Source organism: Elephantulus edwardii, unplaced genomic scaffold (assembly GCF_000299155.1).
Source record: "Elephantulus edwardii isolate Elephantulus edwardi_28Jun2011 unplaced genomic scaffold, EleEdw1.0 scaffold00138, whole genome shotgun sequence".
In the NCBI taxonomy this organism is placed as follows: Eukaryota; Metazoa; Chordata; class Mammalia; order Macroscelidea; family Macroscelididae; genus Elephantulus; species Elephantulus edwardii.
In genome coordinates this window covers 6,758,830-6,767,717 of record NW_006399888.1, presented here as the reverse complement: position 1 = coordinate 6,767,717, position 8,888 = coordinate 6,758,830, and the positions used below count along the sequence as shown (strand labels likewise).

At 36.6% G+C, this 8,888-nt stretch overlaps 1 protein-coding gene across 2 annotated transcripts in view; it reads right to left on the bottom strand.

The window, feature by feature from the left end:
• PLCB1 (phospholipase C, beta 1 (phosphoinositide-specific)) overlaps positions 1-8,888 on the bottom strand; it is a 920,819-nt gene that overhangs the window by 263,923 nt on the left and 648,008 nt on the right. The window lies entirely within an intron of this gene.

Below are 8,888 nucleotides of genomic sequence, written 5' to 3'. Positions count from 1 at the left end.
TATATATATATATTTGCATATAAACATATCTACTGTTTGCTGGATGATCCCATCAGATGAGACCAGACATCAAGTCTTCTGTCTCATATCCAAAACTCTGCTTTGTGATCGTATTTTAGAGACTAACAACTCAAAATAGATTGCCAGTGATCATGTGCTTTTAACTGTTTTCTGAACTTTCTGGAAGAAGAATTAAGAAATCCATGTTAATCTTGTTGCTGCTGTTACTAAGTTCCATCAAGTTGGTTCTGACTCACAACGACTCACGGTGAGAGAGAACAAAACCTCCTCCAATCTATTTTCACAATCTCCATTTTCACAGTGTCTGCTGTGGCTTCAACCCACTATTATGGCCACGACGTGACCCATCTCTTGGAGTCTTATGCTTATTCAATGACCTTCTTTATCAAGCCTGATATCCTTCTCTAAGGATTGGTCTCTCTTGGTAACATGTCAAAAATAACAAAGATGCAGCATCATCAGCTTCAAATCCCAAGAAATATTCTGGTGCACTTTATCAAAGGCACGTATTTGCACTTTTGGTAGTCCTTTTCCTATTCAATATTCTTCGTCAACACTAAGGCACGAATTCTACCTTGGTCTTCCTTATTTATTGCCAGTTTTCATAAGCAATAAACTTCTTAGGCAACAGAGCATACCACAGCTTGTATGGTGTTAGACTTTAAAGTGATGTCCTTGCTTTTTAACCCTTGAAAGACAGTCCTTGGCAGATTTGTCCAATACAATATGCGATTTCATTTAACTGCTGCTTTCATGAACATTATAAATCAAAGTAATATGAAATTTCTTGACAATTTCAAATTTTTCTGTTTATCATAATGTAGTTTATTGGTTCAGTTATAAGGATTTTGTTTTATATTGAACCATAATCCATACTAAACAGTAGTATAAATTTTAAAATCTTTATCCATAAGTACTTAAAGTTGTTTTGACTTGATGTAAGCAAGGTAGTGTCATCTGCATAACAGGGGATATTAATGAGTCTTCCTCCAATTTTGATGCTGTATTCATGTCATATAAACTAGCTTCTCTGATTATATTTTCAGCATATACTTTGGATAAATATGGTGAAAGGATATAACCTTCAATCATATTCTTCCTGATTTTAAACTATATACTCTTTGTTCCATTCAAACAAATACTTATTGGTTTATTGAAATTCCACAAGAGTACAGTTAAATGTTCTAGAATTACCACTCTTTGCAATATGACCCATAATTTATTACTATCCACATAGTTAATGCTTTTGCATAGTTATAAAGCATATGTAAATCTTACTGGTATTTTATGCTTTTTGTCAAGGTGCATCTGACATCAGCAACAATATTCCCTGCTGCACATTCTCTTCCAAATTCAGCTTGAACCTCCTGCATTTCCCTACTGATGCACAATAATCTTTAGGAAAAGGTTCCTTGTATGTGATATTAATGATATAGTTTAATAATTTTGAATTCTGTTGGATTTTTTTTTAAAGTAGAATTACAACAAATTGTGGCTAACATTGAGGAAAATGGGAATTCCAGAACATTTGATTGTGCTCATGTGAAACCTATATTTAGACCAGGAAGTAGTCATCTGAACAGAGCATGGGAACACTGCATGATATGTGGAACAGAACATTCAAGATGTTGGACTTTATGAGGAAGAATGTGGCTTCAGGACTGGAGAAGACTAATCAACTACTTGCTTTATGCAGATGATACAACCTTGCTTCCTGAAACTAAGGAGGACGTGTAGCATTTGCTGCAGAAGGTCAAGGATGGCAGTCTTCAATATGAACTGAAGCTCACCATCAAGAAAATAAACTTTCATACCAGAGGGCCAATTGGCAGCAGTATGATAGCTGGAGAAGAGCTTGAGATTGTTAACAATTTCATCCTGCTCAGATTTACAATCAACACTCTCGCACCAGCAGTCAGGAAATAAAATGATGAGTTGCATTAGGAATTTCTGCTGCCAGGGACCTCTCTAAGACACACCTGATTCAAGGCTTGGACTTTGAAATTACTTGGACGTCGCAATTACTTGTCATGCATTGGAGAGGACAATGACCAAGGATGGCAGAAAAATTGATGCCTTTTAGTTGTGGTACTGGAAAGGAGTATTGAACATACTTTGTACTGCCAGGAGACTAAATATGTCTGTCCTGGAGAGGGTGAAAACAGGTTGTTCCTTGGAGGTAAGGATTTTGAAACTTTGCCTCACATACATTTGGCATGTAGCCAGGAGAGCCAGTCCTTAGAGAAAAATATCATCCTTGGAAGGGTGGAAGGTCAGTACACGAGAGGAGGACCCTAGATGAGATAGACTGACATAAAGATTGGGGTAATAAGGGCAGGCATACTGTAGACCATGAGATCAGCTCAGGATAAACAGGCTTCAGAGCTATTGTACACTGCTAGCTATGAGTCATAGTCAACTAGATGGTACATAACAACAACAACAGCATCTCTTCCAGTCCCTTGGCAAGGGAGCTCTCCTTCAAAATCTGGTAGAAATCCCAAAGTTAGTCACCTTTCTATTCAGTGGTTAGTATATAAGTTTGAATAGAAGAAATATTAATATGTCTACCTTGTATTCATAGGGATTATATATATATATATAGATTCAGAAATGGTTTTTATTACCATGAAAAGTGATGACATTCTTATTCAATTTTCCATTCTTGGCATAGTAGACCACACAACTGCCAGATTCAAAGGGGCCAACGCCAGTCCATTCCAGCTCACTATTGCCTGTTACTGTTGTTGTTATGTGCCATCGACTCATAGTGACCCTATGCACAACAGGCCCAAACTCTGTCCTATCCTGTGCCAATCTCACTATCTCCGACACATTACCCCAGTCATTCATTACCTCATTACCCCAGTCATTCCTCATTACCCCAGTCATTGAATCAATCCATCTCATCGAGGGTCTTCCTCTCTACCCTCTCAAGCATGATGTTCCTCTCCAAGGACTGGTCCCTCCTTGCAACATGTCCAAAGTATGTCAGAAGAAGCTTCAGAATCCTTGCCTCCAAGGAGCTGCCTAGCTTCACCCTCTCCTGGACAAACCATTCGTTTTCTTAGCAGTCCATAGTATAGTCAATACTCTTCTCCAACACCACACCTTAAAGGCATCAATTCTCCTTCTATCATCCCTAGTCATTGTCCAGCTCTCTGATGGATAGCAAGTGATTGCAAAGACCATAGCACAGATCAGGTGCACCTTAGTCTCCAGACTGACATCGTTGCATTTCAGTACTTTAGAGAGGTCTCTAAACGCAGACTTTCCCATTGCAATACGCCTTTTAATTTCCTGGATGCTGGTGCATAGGATATAATTATTCATATATTCTATTTCAGTTTTGACAATGTCCAATTTTCCTAAATTCATATTTTGTACATTCCACATTTTAATTATTAATGGATATGTCTTCTTATTTTGATATGTGGCACGCCACAAATACAGTCCCGACAACAAATGGAGGTCCTGAAAGGATTACCCAAACTTGTTATTAAGAGAGACTCTACTTTGAGGAGACAGCTCTTCTCCTGTTGGCTTCTAAGTGCCTTCCAACCTGAGGGGATAATCACTGGAGCAGACATTGTTCTGCTGCTGCTCTTAGGTTTTCACAGGTCAATATTTCCGGTAGAGACTGTCAATTCTGCTTCTTAGTTTGTTAGACTTCTTTGAATTCTAAGTGCAGTCCTTTTAAAGAAAAGAACACTAAAGGGCATTGAGATTCTAAAATGTGTCTGAAATTCTCAGAGTGAAAGCAAAGTTGAGAACTACATTTTTAATTCAGGCCACTTGATCTTAGAACTCAAAGTATAAATTAGTAAAGTGAATGTTCACACCAATTTTCAGATGGCAGTTTTTTCCTTTTCCTTATGCATTTCTGTCGTTGTGCTGACCTTCCATTTCTTGATGTAAAAATATCTTTATAGACAAGCTCTACTTTAGGATTCAGAGAACACTACTTAGAAATTCTACTAACTTATTTAAGCAGATTCTAATGAATAAAGAATCTAAATATAGATTTTTATCATGACAGATCGATGGATTACTTCCCAGTAAATAAGAAACACAATCTATTGTCAATATATTTCTTCTAAAGCCATAAATCAAAAGTTGCATGAACCACACAGCATAGGGGATAATTAAATGCAAACCACTCATAATGAACGGAATACTTAATATGTTATTCAGGTGAAATTTGGATATTAGTGATTTTAAGAATTACAACTGCAAAAATGCTTATATTTCTATTCTTAGAGTAAGACAGAGGAAAAAAGCAACATAGTGCTGTGATCATGAGAGAAGAATTTCTTTCAAATATTTTCTTTTCCTCTTTAGTTAGATTTACAACATTCTTTAAATATAAAATAATTATCATTTTTCTTTACATTTTGGGGGTACATTGACTAAACCACAGTATTTAAATGCATAGATTTATTTCTTATTCTGCTTACTAGAATGCACATCAACACATCAATGCAATACAAAAAGTACAATACAATTCTAAATGTCACAGAGTTTTTTTCAAGTTAATAAGGTCTTAAAAAAGAATTTAGTATAACTAAACTATCTCTCATACACAGAATTTTGGGGGAATGTAGTAATTTGCTGTATGTGGAAAGATTTTTCAAAAGTGGCAGTGCGAAATGGATTTGTATTATTAGTAGGAGGACAGTGACTGTTTTGAGAGGACTCCTTTTTAGCAATTTCATTAACTTTAGATAAGGTACTAAAATCTCTAAGGAGCACCCCGTGGAAGAGTTGTTATTCTAGTGCATCACATTGGCCGGAATACAAGTGCAATCACATTAATTATCTCTAACAATGCACACAATGATAAAGTTTGAAAAGTCTCAACAGGATATCCACCGTTTTTCTGGTAATGCATCTATTTACAGAGCACAATTAAATCTAGATAGAAAGTCTAAGAGCCCTGAAACGAGGCTTCAAAATATGTAGTACATAATTTTTAAAATACTTTCCATCTGTGATATGTTTAACACACTTCCTGTGAATATGTCCAGAAGTTTTGTGCTAATTAGTAGATACTTTCTTGAGTTTGTTACTGTAGATAAGAAATTACCACAAGAGTTTAAAATGTACTCTTAATGTGACACAGTTCACAGAAACAATATTTCTTAGCACTGAAACTGTCTTTGGTCTTTGATATTTTGAAAGCATGCTAATTCTTCCAGCCTTGAAAGTAATAAAGAACCCTGGTGTGTAACGTGTTACCTGTTGTGCAACTAACCAAAGGTCGCTGGTTCAAAACCATTATCTGTTTGTCAGGAAAAAAGAGACAATATACTCCTCATAAGATTCCAGTCTCGTAAACTCAATGGAGGGTTCCCATGAGTCAGAAGTGACTCAACTGTAATAGGTTTTGTTTTTTTAATTTTTCCAAATAAATTTTACTTTACAGTGAATAATCATCATTGAAAGCTATGATGCTGTTGTTAGATGCTGTCAAGTATGACTCATAGTGACCCTATGAAAATGATTACAGATATTGATATTTTTTATAAATAAATCTTTATTGTGCTTGTAGAAATTGTCATTAATTTTGCAGGAGATATATAGTTTTTCAGTTTAAACCTGGTTACAGTCATTTGAGTCTTATTTTCCCTTCAAAGGCCTCCTGTTGCTGCTGGCCCTTAAATTTAAATCTATAATAGAAATACTGGATTGTAAAGACCCAATTTATGCTTATTGACTGAATTGTCAGAATGAAATTGTTCAGAAAATTACAATTTACTGAGAGCTCGTCACTGACGTGGCTTGGGTTTTTTTACCCAGCTTCATTTTCTATGTCTTCTTTCTCTCACTAGATTTATAAGAAGTTAAAATTTTTGATTAACATATTTCATAACCTGTCATGCAGTAAAGTCAGGAGCAATGGCAGAGGACAAAAATTCTTTGCATATCTTCTTATATGTATCACTCTGACTTTCTCTTTACCCTTGAATGCGATGGTCTTATTAAAAATCTAGTACATTCCAGTATAATCTTATGCGATGGATTATCCAAAATCTAGTACGTTCTTTGCAGATTTGGGGTTTGGAACCCAGTTTTACTCTCATGAAGTGAGCTTCCCTTATTCTCAATAACAATATCCAGCTCCTTTCACTTCTAGCTCCTGTGTCCTCTTTCTCCCAAAGTACAAGTGACTAAGCTCACATGTTTATGGACTAGTTTGCCAAGAGAACTGCAGAGCATAGGCACTTCGATTTGCTCACCACCCTGTTCTTCTCCTCTGCAGATACAGAGGAGGAGCTCAAGAACTAATGTTGAACCAATGACCAAACCTTCGATCTTTATTGTTTCCAAAGCATCTACTGAATGAGCAATAAAAAGCAAGTGTAAAGACATACTTTGCTTATTTAAGGTTTGAATGGTTGCTGATCCTTTAGAAGCTTGGTCCCATCTAGGAAACATCATAACCTTTTTCTGTCCCATAGTCAAACACTGAGATTGGAGAGGCAATCTTTGTTCTGTTACATACCAAAGCTTTTAACGAACTTCATTTTTCTGAAAAGTATTCATAAAAAAGAATTGGCTGATGAATTTAATAATAAATAACCTCTTATATTTTTTTCTCATGGTTCAATCCTAAATGTAAGAATGGCTTCTCAACTTGATTTGGTGTAATGTAAACATTGTTGATACATTTGCAGGGGCTCACAAGTTCTTTCTACCTATCAAGGCAGCTTTATCTTTAGATACGTTCTTATTTGTTGCTTAGATACTTGAGCAAAATTAGTTTGGGAGAGAGAGAAGAGTTCTGAATGAGAAGTTTTATGCAATAGGCACTGTCTTTCCAGTAATAATGGTAAAGCATCATTTCAGAGGCTGTTGTTTATTGATGTATCAAAATTAAAGCAGACTATTGTTACTCAATGACATACCCTGAGAAAGTGTCCTGGTAGTGTAAGTAAGTCCACAGGAAGTTGCACTTTTAGCACAAAGATAATGCCTCTCCAGTAGTTTGAATCCACCAGAGATCCTAGGGTGTGGGTGGGGGCTGGGAAGTCTGACAGTTTCCTCCCATGTGATTTACAGCCTCTTAAAATCCACTAGAGGGTCAGCTTTGTGTTAGCTCTGATATGATGACAATGAATTTAACATACTTTGAAAAGATGCTTTGCAAGCACAATTACTAAATGCTCAGCTATTAACCAAAAAATAGGTGGTTGGTACACACCACTTATGCCATAAGAGAAAAAGACTTGGTAATCTGCTCCAATAAAGACTGCAGCCCAGGAAACTGTAGATGGTACGTCTACTATCATTCAGAGTGGCTCTGAGTCAAAAGCAACTCCACCGCACACAGTAAATTAAGTGCTTCCTACGTGACAGGCACTTAATATACACATTTCCCCTTCTTATCCCATAATCTGTCTTGGTATGAGAAAGGTAGGTTGTCTTCAAACTATTCTGATAATGCACCTTTCTCAGGAAAAACATTTTAGATATACCCTCCAGAGCAGGGGTACATATATTTAGTTACAAACACATATTGTTGTTGTGATAATGGTTACCCATGGTGGACAGTGTTGGGTGGAGCTCCCCGATTAAAGCAAGCTTGGAAGCAGGAGTGGCATCCACTTCTGAAACAGCTTGCCTCTGGAAACCCTATGAACTTGGAGAAACGACGCAAGTTATACAAGTATTCAGGTCTTTCTTTCATAAGGTCGCTATGAGTCATCTACAACTCGATGGCACTTAAAAACAATGCTGTTGTTATATGGTGTTGAGTCGCTTGCAACTCATAGCAACCCCATGTACAACAGCCCAGAAACCTGCCAAATTTGCTGTCTCTGACACACCTACCCTCATTACTCCAGTCTCTGAATCAATCCATCTCATTGATGGTCTTCCTTTCTTTCTCTGTCCCTCTACCCTTCTAAGCATGATGTCCCTCTATGTCAGATGAAGCTTCAGAATCTTTGCCTCCAAGGAGCATCCTGGCTTCACCCTCTCTAGGATGAATCAATTTGCTCTCCTAACAGGTCATGGTATATTCAATACTCTTCTCCAGCATATTACCAAATCAATTATTATTTTATTTGTAAATTTTTAAAATTAGATCTTTATAAAGGACAAAATAAAATGAGATGTTTCAAGTATCAGTCTAATCATAATGCATTCATAGGATAATTATTTAAAGACGCAAGGAATATTAAGAAAAGGCTTACTGTTAATAAACCCCAAACTTACTGTTTCACAATGATTCTGACTCAGGAACTCTCCACTGGGTTTCTGAGGTAGCAAATCTTTATGAGAAGAGAGTGTCCATTGTTCTCCCTCAGAGTGGCTGGTAGATTTGTACTGCCGCCCTTTCAATTAGCAACCCTAACACACTATGCACTACACCACACCACACCACACCACACCACACCACATGATAAGAACTCCTTCTTATCACTAATATATGTTTAAATTACATTTCTAAAGGTCTTGGGAGTAACCTTTCTGATTAACACATTTTTATATGCCTGATTGGAATGTATGTTTACTGTTTTTATAGTTACAAAGAAGAGCAAGGGTTAGTCTGGACATATTAGGGTGATAAGAGTGAAAGGAAACGTAACAGACCTCCTAATATTACACATACTAACTGAAACGTCCTGTGGACTTCTTAATATCTCTCTCTCTTTATCTGTCTATCTATCTATCTATCTATCTGTCTATCTATCTATCATCTATCTATCATCTATCTATGTTGTTTACCATTGAGTCAGAACTGACCCATAGCTGACCCTCCAGCAGGTTTTCAGAGGCAGTTAATAGCACGGGAGAAAATGGCTCATCCTTCTCCCATGATATATATACATCTTGTGAGAAAATATATACAAACATATATA